The sequence below is a fragment of the Haematobia irritans genome, chromosome 1 (genome assembly GCF_050003625.1).
Source record: "Haematobia irritans isolate KBUSLIRL chromosome 1, ASM5000362v1, whole genome shotgun sequence".
Lineage (NCBI taxonomy): Eukaryota > Metazoa > Arthropoda > Insecta > Diptera > Muscidae > Haematobia > Haematobia irritans.
In genome coordinates this window covers 38831597-38857325 of record NC_134397.1, presented here as the reverse complement: position 1 = coordinate 38857325, position 25729 = coordinate 38831597, and positions in this window count along the sequence as shown.

The window sequence follows — 25729 nt, the reverse complement described above, 5'->3', positions numbered from 1 at the left end:
TTGAAATTTTGCACAGGGAGTATAATTAGCATTCAAGCTATGCGTGCCAAATTTGATTGAAATCGGTTCAGATTTAGATATAGCTCCCATATATATGTTTTTCTGATTTCGACAAAAATGGTCAAAATACCAACATTTTCCTTGTAAAATCGCCACTGCTTAGTCGAAAAGTTATAAAAATTACTCTTTCCTAAACTTCTAATACATATATATCTAGCGATAAATCATAAATAAACTTTTGCGAAGTTTCCTTAAAATTGCTTCAGATTTAAGTGTTTCCCATATTTATACCCTGCGCCACACTGTGGAACAGGGTATTATAAGTTGGTGCACATGTTTGTAACACCCAGAAGGAGACGAGATAGACACATGGTGTCTTTGGCAATAATGCTCAGGGTGGGTCCCTGAGTCGACATAACGATGTCCGTCTGTCCGTCCGTCCGTCTGTCTGTGAACACATTTTGGCACATGTTCCTAATTTGGGTCAGAATAGAACCCTATTGATTTTGGAAGAAATCGGTTTAGATTTAAATATAGCTCCCATATATATCTTTCGCCCGATATGCACTAGCAGCCAAAGTTTTATACCGATTTGCTTGAAAGTTTGTACAAACATAACACTTCGTCGTATAGTCAAGTGTGCAAAATTTGATTGAAATCGGTTCAGATTTAGATAGAGCTCCCATATATATCTTTCGCCCGATATGGACTTATATGGCCCCAGAAGCCAGATTTTTGGCCGAATTTGGTTGAAATTTTTCACTAGGAGTACAATTAGTAGTATAGTCAAGTGTGCAAAATTTGATTGAAATCGGTTCAGATTTAGATATAGCTCCCATATATTTCTTTCGCCCGATATGGACTAATATGGTCCTAAAAGCAGCGTTGCCAATTTAGCTTTTTTCCCGCTAGATTTGGCTTTTTTTGAAGACGTTTAGCGGGAAAAAAATGCATTTAGCTTTTAGCTTTTTTTCTGGCTTTTTTTCATGACCCTTTTAGCTTTTTTTAGCTTTTTTATTTTCGACATGTTCCTATTGAAATGTGGATAAAACTTCGTTTTTATCTAAGTCTTGCTGCCAGAATAAGGGTTTCCACATATTTCAAAGCTCAATTGAAGCCTTAATAATTATTCCAGCCATTATGCGGGCATTTTTGCAGCAAATACACCTTGTTGTAAAGTTTTTTCCTCGTATTCATAAAAGTTATCGTAAACTTTAAATCTACTATTACCATACAAATTCCTTATATAAACTGTCAGTAAATTATTAGGAATAGTAGCATTTGACTCGTTTATCCTTTTTATGTTATTATAATACGTATTCTAAAGTTATTATGATATTACTAAATTAAAAAAATAGATGTCAATTGCTTTGTACACTGAAAAAATATTGTTGTTAGCACGTTTTTAAAGCACTGTGATAGCTCATGCAGAATAAACTGAAAAAACGAATAAATTAAAATTTGACTCGGAATCAATACCAAAATCATTAGTGTACAAAATCTTTGGAACCGAACATAGAAATAATTAAGGAAATAAAGTTTTGAATGTGGTATTATTTTTTAACATCAAAAAAATGCAATCTAAAACAAATCTGCTATTTATTCATGGAATGGATTTACATTTACGAAAATTGGACAACAATAGATTTGTATGGGAAATTTTCGTATAACGAATTTATCATTAATTCAGTTAAAACGAAATATATTGATATTTTCTAATGCAGCTCAATGTGATATTAGACTTGTTGATGATTAACCAGCTGATAATTGCAAGTTTACGGGGAAAAAAGTTTTTACTAGGAAATATAAATGAAGGACTTCCAGTAAAAATTTGTGATTGTCAAAATGTATCGAGTACGCAAACAGAGCTAATATGACTTAGATTTTCTTACAGTCTCACAGAAATGGAAAAAAAAAATGAATACAATTAACACAACATGCATTTTAAGTGAAATAAAGCCTTTAAGTTTGTTAAGTTTCAATCAAAAATGTGACTTTTGATACAAAAAAAAATTTAGCTTTTTTTCTAGCTATTTTTTAACATTTTTTAGCTTTTTTTGGCTAGTTTTTTGTACAAATCTAGCGGTTTTTGGTGAAACAATTCTGGCAACGCTGCCTAAAAGCCAGAGTTTTGGCCCAATTTGGTTGATATTTTGCACAGGGAGTAGAGTATTGTAGCTATGCGTGCCAAATGTGGTTGAAATCGATTCAGATTTAGATATAGCTCCCATATATATCTTTCGCCCGATATGCACTTATATGGACCCAGAAGCCAGAGTTTTATCCCGATTAGCTTGAAATTTTGCACAAGGAGTACAATTAGTAATATAGTCATATGTGCTAAATTTGGTTGAAATCGGTTCAGATTTAGATATAGCTTACATATATATTTTTCGCCCGATATGGACTTATATGGCCCCATAAGCCAGAGTTTTGGCCCAATTTGGTTGAAATTTTGCACTAGGAGTACAATTAGTAATATAGTCATATGTGCTAAATTTGGTTGAAATCGGTTCAGATTTAGATACAGCTCCCATATATATGTTTTTCTGATTTCGACAAAAATGGTCAAAATACCAACATTTTCCTTGTTAAATCGCCACTACTTTGTCGAAAAGTTGTAAAAATGACTCTAATTTTCCTAAACTTCTAATACATATATATGACAAGCCCATGTTAAATTCATCGCTTCTGTGCCAATTTTACACTACTTCCGGATCCAAAAAGAACATATTCACTACTTTTTTCGCGACGCTTTTTTACTGGTGAGGTAATTGGTTTGGCCCCATTAGTAGGGCCTAAGATTTGAGAATGGGAAGCTATTGCCCTAGATAGCTCTGCACCCAGAGAAGGAATATGATCACCTCAAACATGTTTTAAGAGCAAAATGTTATTTTTGGGTGGTGACCATGTAACATGGTTTTCGCAACCATGTTATTTTCTCGGAAATCATGTATCTGATTTCGGCAAGCAGGTTATATTTGACGAGAAAATAACATTTTAGTGGGAAACACGTTACATGGTCACCATACAAAAATAACATTTTGCCCTTGAAACATGTTTGAGGTGATCATATTCCTTCTCTGCGTGTGAAAGCATCAGTTTGAGAACTGTACCCTCGAAGGTCTCAGTTGGGAGTGTATAGCCCTTGAGGTCTCTAAGAGAGAACTGCAGCCCGGAATATTTCAGTGTTGGAGTTTTAGACCCGAAGGTCTCAGTGGGGGAAATGTTGGCTCGAATATCTCAGTGGGAGAACTGTTGCCCCCTAGTGGTGGGAGTTTGTGGGTTCGAAGGTCTCAGTGGAGGAATCTTTAGAACGCATTGTATGAACTGTAGCCCTAGAGGTTTCAGTTGAGGAAATCTGGGACTGAACCGTACAACGGTGGTAGGTGGAACTGTAAGCCCAAAACTGCAGCTCCTAATTGGTAGAACTTTAAGTCCGAAAGTTTCACTGAAGAAAATGTAGTGTCACAGTTTCTCATTGGAGTAACTGTAGCCTGAAAGTTGACGTTGGTGGAATTGTAGTCTCCGAAGTTCTCAGCGGTGTAACTTTAGACGTGAAGGCCGCTGGATAGTTCTAAGGAGTTCTAAGGCTCCGAAAGTCTCAGTGGCTATTCACCAGAACGTCTCAGTGGAGGAAATGTAGCCCCAAAGGTCTCATTTGTTTAAGAAGTGCAACAGTAGGGGGAACTGTACGATCGAATATTTAAATGATTGACCGAAGGTCTCAGCAGGAAAACTCTATCCTCAAAGATTCAGGAACTGTAGCCGTAAAGGTTTCGGTGGTGGAAGGTTAGGTTCGGAGGCCTCATTGAAGGAATAGTGGGACCCCAAGTTCTTAGAGGTTGAACCAGAGCCCCAAGGCTCAGTGGAGGAACTGCAGCTTCGAAGATTACAGTGGAGGAACTTTGGAAGCGAAGGTGTTAGGGGGGAATCTTTATCCGCGAAGTTATAACTGGTGCAACTGTAGCGCACAAATAGGTCTCGGCACTGGATCTTTTGGTCTGAAAGTCAACGTTCGAAATGGATGTCCGAAGGTATTAACGGTGGAACTGTAGGCCTCAAATATTGGTGTGGAAACTGCAACATCGAAGGCCACAACGTGTGAAGTCTCATCTCATTGGAAAAACTGTAAGCAATGGTGGACTGCAGGTCAAAAGGTCTCAACGGAGACCTTTAATTATGCAGCCCACTAATTATGCAGCCCATAATTAGTGGAAGAGTAATTTCGAAGGTTTCAATGAAGAAAATGCAGCGCCACAGTTTCTCATTGGAGAAATTGTAGCCTGAAAGGTCTCAGTGGTGGGATTGTAGGTCCAGCAGTGGAACCGTAGACGCCAAAAATATCAGGGTGTGGAAGGTCTCAGTGGTGAGTTTGTAGACCTTGAAGGTCTCATTGGAGGAAATGTAATCCCGATGGTCTTAGTGTGGGAACTGTAGCTTCGACGATCTCGGTAGGGATATTGTACCAACAATTGTACAGACCCACCAGTGTTGGAACTGTAGACCCAAAGACTTTATGGGAGAGCTGTCTGGCGAAGGTCTCCTTGGTGGAACTGTTCGAAGGTTTCAGTGGAGGAAATTTTAGTACTCGTGGTCACATTGTGTGAACTGTAGACCTAAAATGAACAGCATGACAATACTTGATTTTATTGTGTTTAAAAATTTATTTTCGTGAGGTCTTCACAGAGGTTCTTACTTCCGTCCATAAGGCATCAGTGGTGGAACTGTAATCTTCAGTGAATCAATCTCAGTGCACGAATAGTAGCCATGAAGGTCTCATTGTATGGAACCCAAATATCTTAGTGAGCTCAGTTTGGACTCCAAATATCTTAGTGACTAGTTTCGAGTCCTTACTGAGCCAAATATCTTAGTGAGCTCAGGGGAGGAAATGTCGATCCTACAGTTTCACTGGAGAAACGGTGGTCACGGGTGGAACTATAGGCCCAAAAGGACTTAGCGGAAACTGTATCGCTGAAGTGGTGGATTTGTAAGTTTGCAGATTTCAGCGAATTTCTCAATAGTGCAACTATTTACCAGAAGATCTCAGTGGATGAAATGTAGACCTGAAGATCTCCTTGAAGAAAGGTAGGCACTGGAGGAACTGTGGGCCCAAAAGGACTTAGTGGAAACTGCATCTCCAAAGGGGTGGATCTGTAAGTCCGAAGGCTCCATGAAGCTGTCTCACGCTCCTAATGTCTCAGTGGTGCAAACTATTGGCCAGAAGATCTCAGTGGATGAAATGCATAGCGTAAGATCTCAACGGGGGAGGCGTAGCCCTACAGGTCTCTTGGAAGGAACTGTATTATCGGCCTTAGCAGGGGAAGTATAGTCCTGAAAGTATTTTTGAAGAAATTTTGAGGAAACTGTTGCCTCGAATATTTCAGTGTTAGAACTGTTGGCTCAATGATCTCCTTCGATAAACTGTAGCTTCATAGTTGGAACTGTAGGACCGAATATTTATCCGATGATATGAAGGGCTCTGTGGGAGACCGGTAGTCATAGAGGTTTGGAGGTCTTAGCAAAGAAAACTTAAGCCCCGACAATCTCATTTGGAGAAAGTGCAGCCCCAGTGGTGACATAGTAGGCCCTTAAGATCTCAGTGATGGAATTGAGGGTACAAAGCTTCAGTGGTGGAGCTGTTGGAGTTGGTTTGGAGGTTCAAAAATATTAGTGACGGAAATTTAGTCCCTAAGACATTAGTGTAAGATCTGCAAGATTGAACGCCATAGTATGGGGGTTGTAGGGCCATAAGTCTCCATTGGGATAACTTTAGGACTTTAAATTTTCTATTAATTTCATAACCACTGGGCGTCCTTTACATGACCAAACTCCTAAGGAAATCTTAATGTCATCATAGTGGAGTGATACATAGATAGAAGTCTGAATAAATTATCGCGATATTTTCCACCATATCATCTGCGAAGTCACTCCCACACCATGTGGGAGTGAATGCCAAAAACATTCATCCCTCCTTAGAGTAAAGTGTTCTCTTATCTGAATGGAAGGAAATGTCTGCCATACATATGCACATGGTCTTCAAGCGAAAGGACAATGATAGTACGTGCATGTTTATACAACCATGTCAAATCATTTGTATTGTAATTTAACATCCTTTCATGATTTCCTTCTATTCTATCCTCCACGTTGTTGTCTTGTCGAGCTCCTCTACCCTCCCCCTGCCCCATGATACTGAAGTCATTTCTCTTTTATTTGGAATTTTTCCTTTAGTGATTTATGAGCTTTTGCCTTTTTTGGCATAAAACATGAGACTTTTCAATAATAGTGATAGTGGCAGTGAAGGCATATACCAAGATGCTCTAATGCTGAGAAGGTAAGGAATAGAAGAAGCCTTTGGAATATCCTTCCTATGCCATTGTGATAGTGGTTGTTGTGACATTATTTTTATTATTTAGTTTTGGCTAAACACCCGTCATATTCAATGTAAAGGCAGTAGGAAATATTCTCTCTGTCTTTACCCAAGATGTTAGCAACTACACACGTTTTCACTCCTCCACCCACTGTGCAATTAAAAAGGTCATAGTTTCGAGTCCTTACTGAGCCCATTTTAGTTGTCGTTTTAAGTTGTCTCAGCACATCGTTTTTGTTTTTTTTTTTATATGTCCTGTTAGTATCCTAGATCATTTCACTAAGATATATTCAGTTGCAATTTCTTGTAATTGCTGACTTTTGACTTTCGACGATGGGAAATATGTCCTTTGTTTGGTCCCATATTCGTTACCCGTTCACCGGATGTGGATGGGTGGATGGTAAAATTGATTTGAGTTATTAGTTTTCGATTTGTAAATTAGATATTCAAACCACATGCTGGGAGGATTCAAAAAAAAAAACAACTGAGATGTGGGTTGGTATTTTTATAGGATATTGTTTTGAGTACAACATAAGAAGGTAGGGTATAAAGAGACCAAAATATATCCTTTTATAAAAAATATACAGATTTTATTTTTCACACAGTTAGAGAGAAATACTTTATGCTATATGTAGAATATCATTGCCATTGGAAAACATATCAAATTTAATGAATTATGTTAAACTCAAAAATAAATTATTTTAGACAAAATAAGTTTATATAAAATGTATTTTTTAGGATTTACATAAAAATTTTGATTTTTCTATGGGTGGTCACGAATTAACGTCTCTTTCTAAATGGACAAAATGACCTAATATGAGCAAAATATGTTTTTGGTACAAAAATTTGATTTTTTTGGATTTTGTGAAGGGGATAACAAATCACAAACCAGATAAGTTATTCATATAAGGTTTTTTTTTTGGAAAATTTCATCGAAATTTGAGATATGACCAAATAAAATTTTCGTAAAAAAAAAAATTTTCAAGTTTTTGAGTATTTTCGACAAAATTTATATATTTTTTTGGAGCGGTTCCATATTTTTTTCGTATATAAATTTGATTTTTTTTGTGGGTTTTCGCCGAGAATTTTTCACTTTCGCTCTAGGACGTATATTTAAGGAAGGGGATAACAAATCACATGGCCAAATAAGTTATTCATATAATGTTTTTTTTTTGAATTTGTGGGAAATTTCATCGAAATTAGAGATATGACCAAATAAAATATTCGTAAAAAAATTTTCAAGTTTTTGAGTATTTTTGACGAAATTTTTATTTGTTTGGAGCGGTTACAGGACGTATATTCAAAATTTTATTACTATAGAAAGTTTTGTCAAAGTTTTATTTATATAGAAATTTTTTCAAAATTTTATTTCTACGGAAAATTTTGTCAAAATTTTATTTCTATAGAAAATTTTGTCAAAATTTTATTTCTATACACAATTTTTGACAAAATTTTATTTCTATACACAATTTTTGACAAAATTTTATTTCTATAGAAAATTTTGTCAACATTTTATTTGTATAGAAAATTTTGTCAAAATATTATTTCTATAGAAAATTTTGCCAATTTTGATTTTAGAAAATTTTGTCAAAATGTTATTTCTATAGAAAATTTAGTCAAAATTTTATTTCTATAGAAAATTTTGTCCAAATTTTATTTCTATAGAAAATTATGTCAACATTTTATTTCTATAGAAAAATTTGTCAAAATTTTATTTATGGAGAAAATTTAGCAAAATTTTATTTCTATAGAAAATTTTGTCAAAATTTTATTTCTATAGAAAATTTTGTCAAAATTTTATTTCTGGAGAAAATTTAGCAAAATTTTATTTCTATAGAAAATTTTGTCAAAATTTTATTTCTGGAGAAAATTTTGTCAAAATTTTATTTCTATAGAAAATTTTGTCAAAATTTTATTTCTGGAGAAAATTTTGTCAAAATTTTATTTGTATAGAAAATTTTGTCAAAATTTTATTTCTATAGAAAATTTTGTCAAAATTTTATTTCTGGAGAAAGTTTTGTCAAAATTTTATTTCTATAGAAAATTTTGTCAAAATTTTATTTCTATAGAAAATTTTGTCAAAATTTTATTTCTATAGAAAATTTTGTCAAAATTTTATTTCTATAGAAAATTTTGTCAAATTTTTATTTCTATAGAAAATGTTGTCAATATTTTATTTCTGGAGAAAATGTTGTCAAAACTTTAGTTGTATAGAAAATTTTGTCAACATTTTATTTCTATAGAAAATTTTGTCAAAATTTTATTTCTGGAGAAAATTTTGTCAAAATTTTATTTCTATAGAAAATTTTGTCAAAATTTTATTTCTATAGAAAATTTTGTCAAAATTTTATTTCTATAGAAAATTTTGTCAAAATTTTATTTGTATAGAAAATTTTGTTAAAATTTTATTTCTGGAGAAAATTTTGTCAAAATTTTATTTGTATAGAAAATTTTGTCAACATTTTATTTCTATAGAAAATTTTGTCAAAATTTTATTTCTGGAGAAAATTTTGTCAAAATTTTATTTCTATAGAAAATTTTGTCAAATTTTTATTTCTATAGAAAATGTTGTCAATATTTTATTTCTGGAGAAAATGTCAAAATTTTATTTGTATAGAAAATGTTGTCAAAATTTTATTTCTATAGAAAATGTTGTCAATATTTTATTCCTGGAGAAAATTTTGTCAAAACTTTATTTGTATAGAAAATGTTGTCAAAATTTTATTTCTACAGAAAATTTTGTGAACAGTTTTTTTCTATAGATAATTTTGTCAACATTTTTTTTTCTATAGAAAATTTTATTTATATAAATATTTTGTCAAAATTGTATTTCTATAGAAAATTTTGTGAAAATTTAATTTCTGGGAAAAATTTTGTCAAAATTTTATTTCTATAGAAAATTTTGTCCAAATGTTATGTCAATAGAAAATTTTGTAAAAATTTTATTTCTTTAAATATTTTGTCAAAATTTTGTTTCTATAGAAAATGTTTTCAAAATTTTATTTCTATAGAAAATGTTGTCAAAATTTATTTTCTATAGACATTTTTGTCAAAATTGTATTTCTACCGAAGATTTTGTGAAAATGTTATTTCTGGGGAAAATTTTGTCAAAATTTTATTTCTATAGAAAATTTTGTCCAAATGTTATTTCTATAGAAAATTTTGTAAAAATGTTATTTCTTTAAATATTTTGTAAAAATTTTATTTCCGTAGAAAATTTGGTCCACATTTTATTTCTATAGAAAATTTTGTCCAAATTTTATTTCTAAGAAAATTTTGTCAACATTTTTTTCTATAGAAAATGTTGTCAATGTTTTTCTATGGAAAATGTTTCTATAGAAAATTTAGTTAAAATTTTATTTCTATAGAAAAGTTTGTGAAAATTTTATTTAAAAAAATAATTATTTTTATAGAAAATATTTTTATAGAAAATTATTTTCATAGAAATTTTATTTCTATAGAAAATTTTGTCAAAATTTTATTTCTGGAGAAAATATTGTCAAAATTACATTTTTGTTCAAACCCTAAAAGCATGCTAAAGTTTTAACTGATATAACATAATCGTGTAAATACGGCCAAATGGTCGCCGAACATAAATCCGTTGTTACATATTATTCTATTAAAAACGAAGAAAAATGGCTCACGTTTAGGAGTAGAAAAGAATGTGCAATTTAAAGTTTGTCTTTGTGAAATGCTCTCTTGATATTTTTGTAATATAAATGAACTATTTCGTAAATGAGTTCCTATTATTTCCTATAAAAAAGATTTAATAGTATCTGCCTTATTTGCCTTTTATTACTTAGTATAAAATTAATAACTTGGTATAAAATCAATAACATTTTTTCCAACTATTTTCATTTAAGTCATTTTATCAATTTCATTTAAATTGTGAACAAAGAAAAAAATGCAGACATTTAAATCATACACAATTTCTCAATTTCTCCAATTGGCATAGTCATCACACTCAGCTTCATAGCAAACATTTTCAAGTATTTGGGTTATATGTAAGCCCATCCCTAGCACATCCTTTAGACCAAATTACGTAGTTGAGAGAAATAAAGTTTTTTGTTTTCGAAATCATCCAACGTTTACTGTCATTCCTCGTACTCTGGGATCTTTAGCATTTTATGGGCTAATGATGCTCAATTTAATAATGGGTTTTTGACTTTTGGGATGTTTTTGGCAAAAGGCAAAGTTGTGGTGAGATGTCCTTCCTTCTATTTCCAGAGTTTTTTTATTTGTTTTGTGAGATTATATTTGCATATTATTTGGTTGTTTTTTTTTTTTTAGTAAGGAAGGCATTCCTGCTATCTCATTTTAGAGAACATTATACGTGCGTTAAATTCAGGCTTTCCTTACATATTGCTGTCTGTCTGTTGCTTGTCTGCTGTTTAACATAATTTTTGGGAAGTTTATTTTCAATGTTTGCTGTGTGTTTTTTTCGGAATATCTAACTTTAGGGGGGTTTAAATATTTGCGTTTAAAGTTTATGTTTGCTATTTGTGGTAATCATCATAAGTACTTCCAAATTGCGGAAGGATAGGGATGAATTGTTTTGTAATTTTTGAAATTGTAACATATCCGCCAAAGTATGGGATGCAATATATATGGCAGGATGTTTGTTTTTTGTTAAATTTATCATAGAGGAAATGTTTCTTTTAAATTACACGAGGAACATAGTTCATCTCCTTCTGCATATCGACCTTATTGGGTGTATTGATTTTGGGACAATGAAATGTATATCAGGAATTGTCTCGTTTTGGGTCGAAAATTCTGGATGTCCTGCATTTGGTCTCATACAGAGACCAAAGTTGAAGATAAGGAAAATAGTGCAAAAGGCATGGAGGAAGGCATACAACTTAGCCATTTAGAGAGACTGGATATAGGCTTACATTGCTTCCAACTTTCCAGTAGTTTTCTTGATGGTATGAACCGTCAAAAGTGGTATAAGGAGGCATTAGATTCCGAAGGTCTACAGACCGATAAGTCTGATATTATTCATGGTATTGAGCTCAGTCGAGCTTTGCTCAAATGTCCCATGGATTTCAATAAGCAACCTCTCAGTTATACGTCAGGACCTAATGTAGCTAGTGAGTGTTCGGAAACGACAATAACAAGTTTGACTGAAAAGGACAGCTGACAATTTTCACCTTCGACAGGCCGCTAGAATTCAAGCGTCACTTATGATAATGACGTGGACCTCTTTAAGGTTGATGGCCTCTCCTCATCGACCATGGATTCAAAATAAATGCTAAATATTTTTCAGAAAAATATCCTAAAGATAGTACAGACAAAAATTTCAGTCACAAGAATGGCTTCAAAAGGGACATTCATTGATTCAATTCTACCGCAAAATGGACAACATAATCTCCGTATATCAATCCATTAGAACTTTTGCGCCAGGAGCATTTTGGAGAGTAAGCCACACTAGGCAAATATTTGACCAAAGTAGTGCCAAGGTTTTTGCTAGGACATCATAACTTTAAAGTGTTGGTCTCAGACCTTATATTTTATATTCTGATCCACAAAAATTCACCCACGGTATCAATCTAGCCATATGGTCCATCTATCGGTACTCGCCGGCCAAAAAGGTAGAAATTCAGATATTTTTATTGTAGGGCAAGTTAAACACTATTACCTATCATATGTCGCCTTAAACGACTTTGTAGTAAAATTAAACCCTCATTTTATTTAATTTAAATCTTTAACTAAAAAATTCTTCTTGGCCAGTATATCAAAGTAGCCTCCCCCTGGTATATATGTTACCATTATTGTAGACTGAAATCTATGGCTTTCTTTTATTTTCTTTGTCCCAATCCCAGGAATCTTACATATTTTTGTGAATTATGTGAAAATTTCCACATATTCAGAGGAACATAGGAGTTTCCACCTTCACTGCTTCTTGGGTGATTAAGATGAAGGTTTTACCTAATATGACTTTTGTAGTACTAAATCACAAAATAAAAAATGAAATAAAAGGCTTTGCAATGTGTGAAATTTATGTGGCTAAACGTTAAAAATATGGCTGTTGAGGTATATATATGGTGTCACGAAAGAGAAGCAATCCCAAATTCGGGTATTAAATTGTTTAATAGATAATTTAAAAAGTGAAAACTCAATAAAAGCCAAGGAATCGTAGATCATGAAAAAATGTCTCACAGAGACTTTATTCAGGAAAAAGGTCACACAGACATTTTTCTCAGGAAACAAGTCTCTCGGATCCTTTTTTCAGGAAAAAAAAGTCTCACAAACACATTTTTAAGGAAAAAGTCTCGCAGACATTTTTTCGGGAAAAAAGTCCCACAGACACTTTCTTCAGGAAGAAAGTCTCAAAGACACTTTTTTCGGGAAAAAAGTCTCACAGACGCTTTCAGGATAAAAGGCCCACAGACAATTTTTTCGGGAACAAAGTCTCGCAGACGCCTTTTTCGGGGAAAAAATCTCTCACAGACCCTTTCTTAAGGAAGAAAGCCTCATAGACCCTTTTTTAGGATAAAATGCCCACAGACACTTTTTTCGGAAAAAAAAGTCTCACAGACACTTTTTTCGGGAAAAAAAGTCTCACAGACACTTTCTTCAGGAAAAAAATTTTGTCAGACACATTTTTCGGGAAAAAAGTCTCACAGACACTTTCTTCAGGAAGAAAGTCTCAAAGACACTTTTTTCGGGAAAAAAGTCTCACAGACACTTTTTTCGGAAAAAAGTCTCACAGACACTTTTTTTCAGGAAAAAAGTCTCACAGACACTTTTTTCGAGAAAAAAGTTTGACATACACTTATTATCAGGAAAAATTTTCACAGACACTTTTTTCGGGAAATAAGTCTCACAGACACTTTTTTCGGGAAAAAAGTCTCACAGACACTTTTTTCGGGAAAAAAGTCTCAGAGACACTTTTTCGAGAAAAAAGTCTCACACACCCCTTTTGGGGAAGGAAGTTTCACATACCCTTTTTGCATATACTCTTTTTATCAGGAAAAAAATTTCTCAGACGCTTTTTTCGGGAAAAAGGTCTCACAGACACTTTTCGTGAAAAAATTCTCACAGACACTTTTTTCGGGAAAAAAGTCTCACAGACACTTTTTTCGGGAAAAAAGTCTCACAGAAAATTTTTTAGGGAAAAAAGTCTCACAGACACTTTTTTCGGGAAAAAAGCCACACCGACACTTTTTTCAGGAAAAAAGTCTCACAAACCCCTCTTGAGGAAGGAAGTCTCACATACCCTTTTTTCATGAAAAAAGTTTCACATACTCTTATTATCAGGAAAAAAAATTTTCAGACACTTTTTTGGGAAAAAAGTCTCACAGACACTTTTTTCGGGGAAAAAGTCTCACAGATACTTTTTTCGGGAAAAAAGTCTCACAGACACTTTTTTCGGGAAAAAAGTCTCACATACACTTTTTTGGGGAAAAAAGACTCACAGACACTTTTTTCGGGAAAAAAGTCTCACAGACACTTTTTTCGAGAAAAAAGTCTCACAGACACTTTTTTCGAGAAAAAAGTCTCACAGACACTTTTTTCGAGAAAAAAGTCTCATAGACATTTTTTCCGGGAAAAAAAGTCTCACTGATACTTTTTTCGGGAAAAAAGTCTCACAGACACTTTTTTCGGGAAAAAAGTCTCACATACACTTTTTTCGAGAAAAAAGTCTCACACACCTCTTTTGAGGAAGGAAGTCTCACATACCCTTTTTTCAGGAAAAAAAGTTTCACATACTCTTATTATCAGGACAAAAATTTCTCAGACACTTTTTTTCGAGAAAAAAGTCTCACAGACACTTTTTCCGGGAAAAAGGTCTCACAGACACTTTTTTCGGGAAAAAGTCTCACAGACACTTTTTTCAGGAAAAATGTCTCACAGACACTTTTTTCGAGAAAAAAGTTTCACATACACTTATTATCAGGAAAAATTTTCGCAGACACTTTTTTCGGGAAATAAGTCTCACAGACAATTTTTTCGGGAAAAAAGTCTCACAGACACTTTTTTCAGGAAAAAAGTCTCAGAGACACTTTTTCGAGAAAAAAGTCTCACACACCCCTTTTGGGGAAGGAAGTTACACATACCCTTTTTTCACATACTCTTTATCAGGAAAAAAATTTCTCAGACGCTTTTTTCACAGACACTTTTCGTGAAAAAATTCTCACAGACACTTTTTTCGGGAAAAAAGACTCACAGACACTTTTTTCGGGAAAAAAAATCTCACAGACACTTTTTTCGGGAAAAAAGTCTCACAGACAATTTTTTCGGGAAAAAAGTCTCACAGACACTTTTTTCGGGAAAAAAGCCTCACAGACACTTTTTTCAGGAAAAAAGCCTCACAGACACTTTTTTCGAGAAAAAAAGTCTCACAGACATTTTTTCGGGGAAAAAGTCTGACAGACACTATTTTCGGGGAAAAGTCTCACAGACACTTTTTTCAGGAAAAAAGTCTCACAGACACTTTTTTCAGGAAAAAAGTCTCACAGACACTTTTTTCAGGAAAAAAGTCTCACAGACACTTTTTTTTCGAGAAAAAAGTCTTACACATCCCTTTTGAGGAAGGAAGTCTCACATACCCTTTTTTCAGGAAAAAAGTTTCACATACACTTATTATCAGGAAAAATTTTCACAGACACTTTTTTCGGGAAAAAAGTCTCACAGACACTTTTTTCGGGAAAAAAGTCTCACAGACACTTTTTTCAGGAAAAAAGTCTCACAGATACTTTTTTCGGAAAAAAAGTCACAGACATTTTTTCGGGGAAAAAGTCTGACAGACACTATTTTCGGGGAAAAGTCTCACAGACACTTTTTTCAGGAAAAAAGTCTCACAGACACTTTTTTCAGGAAAAAAGTCTCACAGACACTTTTTTCAGGAAAAAAGTCTCACACACACTTTTTTTCGAGAAAAAAGTCTTACACATCCCTTTTGAGGAAGGAAGTCTCACATACCCTTTTTTCAGGAAAAAAGTTTCACATACACTTATTATCAGGAAAAATTTTCACAGACACTTTTTTCGGGAAAAAAGTCTCACAGACACTTTTTTCGGGAAAAAAAGTCTCACAGACACTTTTTTGGGGAAAAAAGACTCACAGACACTTTTTTCGGGAAAAAAGTCTCACAGACACTTTTTTCGAGAAAAAAGTCTCACTGATACTTTTTTCGGGAAAAAAAGTCTCACAGACACTTTTTTCGGGAAAAAAGTCTCACAGACACTTTTTTCGGGAAAAAAGTCTCACATATACTTTTTTCGGGAAAAAAGTCTCACATATACTTTTTTTCGAGAAAAAAGTCTCACAGACACTTTTTTCGAGAAAAAAGTCTCACACACCTCTTTTGAGGAAGGAAGTCTCACATACCCTTTTTTCAGGAAAAAAGTTTCACATACTCTTATTATCAGGAAAAAAATTTCTCAGACACTTTTTTCGAGAAAAAAGTCTCACAGACACTTTTTCCGGGAAAAAGTCTCACAGACTCTTTTTTCGGGAAAAAGGTCTCACAGACACTTTTTTTCAGGAAAAATGTCTCACAGACACTTTTTTTAGGAAAAATGTCTCACAGACACTTTTTTTAGGAAAAAAAAACTCTCACAGGCCCCTTTTCAGTCTCACACACCCATATTGAGGAAGGAAGTCTCACATACCCTTTTTCAGGAAAAAAGTTTGGCATACACTTATTTTCAGGGAAAAAACTCACAGACCCTTTTGTCAGGAAAAAGTCTCACAGACACTTTTTTCGGGATAAAAGTCTCACAGACACTTTTTTCGGGAAAAAATTCTCACAGACCCCTTTTCAGAAAAAGGCTCACATACCTTTTTTCGTCTCACATTATCATCTATACTCTCTTTGCACTCGATAATTTCCAGGGAACGTGGAACATGTTTGTCGCAAAAATATTGTTCTTTCGCCAAACATAAACATCAACTAAATAACTTTGGATCACATAGCATGGTTGCGACAAAAATGTCAAATGTTCCACGTCCAAAAATATGAAACATTTTTGAGGTGATCACATTCCTTCTCTGTGTGAACAGCTTTGATTCAGCCCGCCATCGTTGGTAAATTATTCGTGTTAGGTATCCTTCCCTCAAAACAAACAAAAACATATTCTCCCATAGGTGTCACACATACTTGATTGCCGCCCTTTTTTTCATAAAACAGTTACCGCTTTAAAAATGTTTTATTTGTCACTGGCATAATGTACGCGAAGATTCTTTTGCGTTTGTTTTTTCTCTAACGAATTTCTTTTCAATTCATTTCTCCAATGTGTTTAAGTTGGTTTGTCTTGATACACCTATTTTTCACTTAGGAATTTTCTAGCCATATCTAATGTTCCTTTTGGCTTATTCCTTAGATTTCGAATTTGACTCGAACGTTGAGACTTAGTGTGAAGCTAGTATGGTGGTAGTAAATTATGTTCAGGAATTTTCAAAATATTTGGTAAATACTTCTGTGAAGACATTGTGACTGTGGTTTATTATGCAAATTACATTAAAATGGTATGGGATTATAAAGACATTGTCTTGAGAAAGAAGAAGAAAGTACACAAGAAGAAAGTTTATTTGGATTCAAAGATTTCAACCTTAACGAGAAAATCTTAGACCCCAAAATCTCGCTACGTTCCGAACTAAACAATCTATTGACTTGAAACTTGGTACCCATAGTTATTAGTGAGACGGTATTGCAAATGGGCCATATCGGACTACTTTTAGGTTAGCCCCCCCATATATACCGGCTCCCAGATTTGACGTTTCGAGTCTTAAGTCTTAAAATACATTGACATCGGCCACTGTTACAACATTCAAACTAATTCGATTTTAGAAAACAGTCCATAGTAAAGAAAAGTGGTACTGGAGTAAATTTTGAAAGCAGCGTTGGACTGTTACACTTAACCCTTAAATGCGCACTGTATGTTTTAAGATACAATCAGAAAAAAAATCGTACGTCTAAAACTTTCCGAATTCTATGAAATTAAGTTTTTTTTTGTATTTAATACATCATAACGCTATTTCTAAAAATATGTTTTTCCGGAAAATTTGTTGTACTTCTGAGTAATCTGCAGTCAAAATTAAAAATCAAATATTGATTAAAAATTCAAAAAACTACAAATTGGAAGTTAAATAATATTTACCAGAGATAAAAGCAATGTTGGTAAAAAAACAGTGAATTGTAAAAATATTTCTATCCTCTACTAAAATAAAATTGTTTATTTCTAAATAAAAACTTAGTTATTGTTGTTTTTTTGATCTCAGCTTAAAGCCATGCATTGACTAAACTACAAGTGTAGCTTAACCAACAGAGGAAAAGTAGTAGTAGTACTTAGTTTAATGCGCCCTATTTTTTAAGATACAACCACTATTAAAAAAAAACACAATTTTTTTTTGAAACAAAAAAAAAATTTTATGCAGATGTTCTTTATTTACCATTTTACATAGTATATTTTTTCGGAGGAATCTGTGAACTTGTGCATTTAAAGGTTACAGCATTGAAGTTACCTTTTGTGAAATCTTCGAAATAGAGGATCCTGATGAAGAATGTGGTAATTCCGAAACGTGCGTCCATCCAACCATCTTGCAGTCTATAGGGCTTTGCCCAAATAAATTTGACAAACATTATTTTCCTCTGTTGGTTAAGCTACACTTGTAGTTTAGTCAATGCATGTTCTTAAGCTGAAATCAAAAACGACAACAATGATTAAAGAAAGAAACCAACAATAACAAAACAAAACGAAAATTTAGTCAAAATTTTATTTCTTTAGAAAATTTTGTCCAAATTTTATTTCTTTAGAAAATTTTGTCCAAATTTTATTTCTTTAGAAAATTTTGTATAAATTCTATTTCTATAGAAAATTTTGTCAAAATTGTACTTCTATAGAAAATTTTGTGAAAATTATTTCTATAGAAAATGTTGTCAAATTTTTATTTCTATATAAAATTTTGTCAACATTTTATTTCTATCGCAAATTTTATCAACATTTTATTTCAATAAAAAATTTTGTCAAAATTTTATTTCTATAAAATATTTTGTAAAAAATTTATTTCTATAGAAAATTTAGGCAAAATTTAATATATTAGAAAATTTTGTAAAAATTTTATTTCTATAGAAAATTTTGTCAAAATTTTATTTCTTTAGAAAATTTTGTCCAAACTCAAACTTATTTCAATAGAAAATTTTGTGAAAATTTTATTTTTATAGAAAATTTTGTCTAGATTTTATTTCTATAGAAAATTTTGTCAAAATTTTATTTCTATAGAAAATTCTGATTTTAGATTTATTTCTATAGAAAATTTTGTCAAAATTTTATTTCTATAGAAAATTTTGTCAAAATTTTATTTCTATAGAAAATTTTGTCAAAATTTTATTTCTATAGAAAATTTTGTAAAAATTTTAGTTCTATAGAAAATTTTGTCAAAATTGTATTTCTTTAGAAAATTTTGTAAAAATTTTATTTTAGAGAAAAATTTGTCAAAATTTTGCTTCTATAGAAAATTTTGTCAAAATTTTGCTTCTATAGAAAATTTTGTCAAAATTTTATTTCTATAGAAAAAGTTGTCATAATTGTATTTCTTTAGAAAATTTTGTAAAAATTTTATTTTATAGAAAAATTTGTCAAAATTTTGCTTCTATAGAAAATTTTGTCAAAATTTTATTTTTTTAGAAACTATTTGTCAAATCTTATTTCAATAGAGAATTTTGTCAACATTTTATTTCAATAAAAAATTTTGTCAAAATTTTATTTCTATAAAATATTTTGTAAAAAATTTATTTCTATAGAAAATTTAGGCAAAATTTAATATATTAGAAAATTTTGTAAAAATTTTATTTCTATAGAAAATTTTGTCAAAATTTTATTTCTTTAGAAAATTTTGTCCAAACTCAAACTTATTTCAATAGAAAATTTTGTGAAAATTTTATTTTTATAGAAAATTTTGTCTAGATTTTATTTCTATAGAAAATTTTGTCAAAATTTTATTTCTATAGAAAATTCTGATTTTAGATTTATTTCTATAGAAAATTTTGTCAAAATTTTATTTCTATAGAAAATTTTGTCAAAATTTTATTTCTATAGAAAATTTTGTCAAAATTTTATTTCTATAGAAAATTTTGTAAAAATTTTATTTCTATAGAAAATTTTGTAAAAATTTTAGTTCTATAGAAAATTTTGTCAAAATTGTATTTCTTTAGAAAATTTTGTAAAAATTTTATTTTAGAGAAAAATTTGTCAAAATTTTGCTTCTATAGAAAATTTTGTCAAAATTTTGCTTCTATAGAAAATTTTGTCAAAATTTTATTTCTATAGAAAAAGTTGTCATAATTGTATTTCTTTAGAAAATTTTGTAAAAATTTTATTTTATAGAAAAATTTGTCAAAATTTTGCTTCTATAGAAAATTTTGTCAAAATTTTATTTTTTTAGAAACTATTTGTCAAATCTTATTTCAATAGAGAATTTTGTCAACATTTTATTTCTATAGAAAATTTTGTCAAAATTTTATTTCGATAGAAAATTTTGTAAAAATTTTATTTCTATAGCAAATTTTGTCAAAATTTTATTTCTATAGAAAATGTTGTCATAATTTCATTTCTTTAGAAAATTTTGTCAACATTTTATTTCTATAAAAAATTTTGTCAAAATTTTATTTCTATAAAAAATTTTGTCACAATTTCACTTCTATAGAAAATATCGTCAAAATTTTATTTTTAGAGAAAATGTTGTCAAAATTTCATTTCTGTAGGAAATTGTGTCAAAATTTCAGTTCTATAGAAAATATAGCCAACATTTTATTTCTATAGAAAATTTTGCCAAAATTTTATTTTTATAGAAAATTCTGTCAATATTTTATTTCTATAGAAAATTTGTCACACATTTATTTCTATAGATGGTTATCGCAAAATTTTATTTCTATATGAAATTTTTACAAAATTTTCTACCTATAGAAAATTTTTTGTTAATTTTGTATCTATATATTTTTTTTATTTCTGTACAAAATCGTCAAAATTTTATAAAATATTTTGACAAAATTTTCTTTCTTTAGAAAATTTTGCAAAAATTTTATTTCTGGACAAAATTTTGACAAAATTTTATTTCTATATAAAATGTTGTTAGAATTTTATTTCTACATAAAATGTTGAATAAAAAGTCTCACAGATACCGAACATACCGATTTGACGAAAATGGACCAAAATCAACCAAAATCCTTTTGGTCCGACCACCAGACCTAATTTGTGGACTAATTTTGGTCCGATCGAACCAAAATTGCAACGCTGATCCCGTGATCGCTTAAAAAGAACTGTTTATTAAAATTCAAATCTAAGACGGTCGGTATACGAAACTGATTCCTCTTGCTTTATATACAAAAGCACAAACGTCCTGTAAGAAAATAAAAAGAAAATATAATCGCCATATTTACAATAGCTTGCCTCGGTCTTAGAATTTAAAGAATGGCTTGTTTTTCTATTTGGTACCAAAACACTTTGCTTGATTTGCTTGATTAAAAATTGATTAAGATTAATATTTTTTCCAAGGAGAACGGTTTCCGGGTTTTAAAAATATTGCTTCCGCTACGCTCTGGCAAAAAATGGTTCGCTCCACGCTCCGCCCCACTTCAAGTTTTTTTGCTGGATTTGTCTTCTAACTAGTAAGTTAGTTCATATGGAGTCTAGGTTAGTTTTATATAGAGGAGTCAAATTTGAATCCAATCGAATGAAATTTGTTCCTCTATAAGGCTCCAGGAGATAAATTTTGTGGATCCGGTTTATATGGAAGCTATATATAAATATGAACCGATATCAACTAATTTTGCTTGATTATTAGGTCGTATATACTGACATAACGTACCAAATTTCAATCAGATCGGATGAAATGTGCTTTACCAGGGCCTCAAGGAATACAATCTAGGGTATCGGTTTATATGGGGGATATACCTAAAAGTGGCCCGCTATGTCCCATTTGCAACACCGTTCGACTTACATCAATAACAACTGAGTGTGCCGAGTTTCAAGTGGATAGCTTGTTTCGTTCGGACCGACATCGCTAGATCGGCTCAAAAATTTCTTCAATTTTATATAGAAGTGTGATAAAGGGTGGTTAAAATTTAAAAGGCCGATGTTGATTTTGAATAAAACACAAACTATTTAGGAAATTATTGTATGATGATATATTATGATATATTGGTATTACTCAATTATGTATGAAACAAAATATCGGCCAAGTGGGCGCCGCGACCTCGGTGGCACACCTTCATCCGATGGTCCAAATTTTCGATGACGCTGAGGCATAATGGAGGTTCTATGTCGTTAATGTACCGAATTATCTCATCCTTTAGCTCTTGAATTGTTGCTGGCTTATCGACGTACACCTTTTCTTTCAAATAACCCCAAAGAAAAAAGTCCAACGGTGTCAAATCACATGATCTTGGCGGCCAATTGACATCGCCATTACGTGAGATACCACGGCCATTGAATTTGTTGCGCAAAAGAGCCATTGTTTCGTTAGCTGTGTGGCAAGTGGCACCGTCCTGCTGAAACCACATATCGTCCACATCCATATCTACCAATTCGGGCCATAAAAAGTTCGTTATCATCTCACGATAGCGAACACCATTCACAGTAACTGCCTGACCGGCCTGATTTTGGAAAAAATACGGCCCGATGATGCCGCCAGCCCATAAACCGCACCAAACAGTCACTCTTTGTGGGTGCATTGGTTTTTCGACAATCACTCTTGGATTCTCATTTGTCCAAATGCGGCAATTCTGTTTATTGACGATCCACTGAGGTGAAAATGTGCCTCATCACTGAAGATGAGTTTCTTCGAAAATTGATCATCCACTGTTGCCATTTCTTGGAACCATTTAACACGTTGTTGGATTGTGTATCTCTCCATGGTTCAAATTGAGCAGGTCTGAAATAGAGAAATGTCAAATAAAATTCGGAAAAAACTTGGCGTTTAGGTGTGGTTCACATTCAACATCGGCCCTTACAATTTAACAACCCTTTATAAAGGCGTTGAATTGGAATTTTTTTTATGGGAAACAGTGCCACGTGCTGATAAAATTTAAGGTACATTTAAGCTAATCTATGTCTTATAATAATATATTGCAAATTTTTTTATTAGAAAGAGACATATAATTTTTATTCTCGTTAAAAGGCTTGGATTAAAATTTTTAAGACTCTAAAACCCTATACCCATCAATCATCTCAAAATGAGATGCAATTAATAAAACGCACAATTAATGTCATATTTAGAATGAAACTTTCACATTGTCAAGACCACAACAGCTGCCCAAATCCAAAAACTGGTTGAATAATTTAATATTCTAAAAGCAAAAACAAAAAAAAAAAAACGCTTATTCCAAAAAAAGGCGGCCAGTGGCCAGAAGTCACAACTAAAACTCACTTAAATGACATTGTCACGAAATGACGGCAACATGATCTGATATAGAAGCTTATATACCATCAACAAATATTGGTATCAATTAAATTGTCATCAAGTTTTGTTAAGGGGGGAGTGGGGGTTAAGAGCCAACTCATACCGGGGGATTTTGCCAAAAATTCAGTTATGCCATGGACACAATGGCCTGATGTTGTCAATGACGAAATGTCATTTTAATTGCATTTCTCTCACACAGTTATGGCCAATGTCTAAACTAACTTTGTAATTTCTGGCTGAAGGATGTCCAAGATGTTGATGTGCTGATGTAGTAGTATATGCAACACATGCAAAATGGGCGTAACTCTTTCGATTTGCAATATGTCATCATCATCATAGTAGACATCATCATCGTCATCATCCTTGCCTTAGCCTCATTGCCAGCCAGTCATATTTAGAATTCTTTCATTACGATGATGATTTTACCATTACCATTTTTGGTGGGGGAGATTTATCGGAATGGTCTGAATGGAATGGCCTTTAAATGACATTATTATGATGGGCTTAGTGAAAATTACCGCCACCGAATGTGCAGTCAACAACAAAGTAGAGAAAAATGCAGATGTTGGCCAAAATTTAATGCTAAAACTGACGACGAACCATTTAACACTCATTTTCAAAATATTTTTTTTTTTTTTGGGTTGGGAAATAATTTTTGTAGAAGTTAATTCGGTGAGTACAGAAATATCGTTGCGAATTACTAAAACGTTTGCAACAAAATATAACACACTAATTTAAAAAATTGGCACACATTTTCAAAAGAAAACAAGTATATAAGGCCGTAAGTTCGGCCAGGACGAAGCTTATGTACCCTCCACCATGGATTGCGTAGAAACTTCTACTGAAGACTGTCATCCACAATCGAATTACTTGGGTTGGGGTAACACTTGCCGATGGCAAGGTATCTTAAAACTTCCTAACACCGTCTTCTAAATTACAAGGTAGTCCATACGTAGTATATATTGAACTAAAAAAGGTCGATTAAATACGTTTATAATTAAGTTTAAAGTTTCTATAGAAATAAAATTTTGACAAAATAAAATTTTGAAAACATTTTCTATAGAAATAAAATTTTGACAAAATTTTCTATAGAAATAAAATTTTGGCAAAATTTTCTATAGAAATAAAATTTTTACAAAATTTTCTATACATATAAAATTTTAACAAAATTTTCTATAGAAATAAAATTTTTACAAAATTTTCTATAGAATTAAAATTTTAACAAAGTTTTTTATAGAATAAAATTTTAACAAAATTTTCTATAGAAATAAAATTTTGACAAAATTTTCTATAGAAAACACATTTTGACAATGTTTTCCATAAAAATAAAATTTTGGTAGATTATTTTTGGCTCGAGTGGCAACCATGAATATGAACCGATATGGACCAATTTTTGTGTGATTGGGGATCGGCTATATATAACTATAGACCGATATGGACCAAATTTGGCATGGATATTAGCGACCTTATACTAACACCACGTTGCAAATTTCAACCGGATCGGATGAATTTTGCTCCTCCAAGAGGCTCCGGAGATCAAATCTGGGAAACGGTTTATATGGGGGTTATATATAATTATGGACCGATATGGACCGTGTTTGTTAGAGACCACATTCTAACACCATGTTCCAAATTTCAACCGGATCGGATGAATTTTGCTCCTCTAAGAGGCTCCGGAGGACAAATCTTGGAATACATTTATATGGGGGCTATATATAATTATATAGAGAACATATACCAAGACCATGTACTAATTTTCAGCCGGACCGGATGAAATTTTCGTTTCTTAGAGGCTCCGCAGGCCAAATCGGGGGATCGGTTTATATGGGGGCTATATATAATTATGGACCGATGTGGACAAATTTTTCATGGTTGTTAGATACCATATACTAACACCATGTACCAATATTCAGCCGGATCGGATGAAATTTGGTTCTCTTAGAGGCTCCGCAAGCCAGATCGGGGGATCGGTTTATATGGCGGCTATATATAATTATGGACCGATATGGACCAATTTTTGCATGGTTGTTAGAGACCATATACTAACACCATGTACCAAATTTCAGCCGGGTCGGATGAAATTTGCTTCTCTTAGAGCAATCGCAAGCTAAATTTGGGGGCCCGTTTATATGGGGGCTATACGTAAAAGTGGACCGATATGACCCATTTGCAATACCAGCCGACCTACATCAATAACAACTACTTGTGCCAAGTTTCAAGTTGATAGCTTGTTTCGTTCGGAAGTTAGCGTGATTTCAATAGACGGACGGACGGACATGCTCAAATCGACTCAGAATTTCACCACGACCCAGAATATATATACTTTATGGGGCCTTAGAGCAATATTTCGATGTGTTACAAACGGAAGGACAAAGTTAATATACCCTCATCCTATGGTGGAGGGTATAACAAGTAAGGAAAGTCCAAAATCGGGCGGGGCCGACTGTATTATACCCTGCACCACTGTGTAGATCTAAATTTTCGAAACCATATCACATCCGTCAAATGTGTTGGGGGTTATATAAAGGTTTGTCCCAAATACATTTAATTTAAATATCACTCGATCTGGACAGAATTTGATAGACTTCTACAAAATCTATAGACTCAAAATTTAAGTCGGCTAATGCACTAGGGTGGAACACAATGTTAGCAAAAAAATATGGGAATCATTTAAATCTGAAGCAATTTTAAGGAAACTTCTCAAAAGTTTATTTATGATTTATCGCTCGATATATATGTATTAGAAGTTTAGGAAAATTAGAGTCGTTTTTACAACTTTTCGACTAAGCAGTGGCGATTTTACAAGGAAAATGTTGGTATTTTGACCATTTTTGTCGAAATCAGAAAAGCATATATATGGGAGCTATATCTAACTCTGAACCGATTTCAACCAAATTTGACAATGCTAATTCTACTCCCTGTGCAAATTTTCAACTAAATCGGAGTTAAAAATTG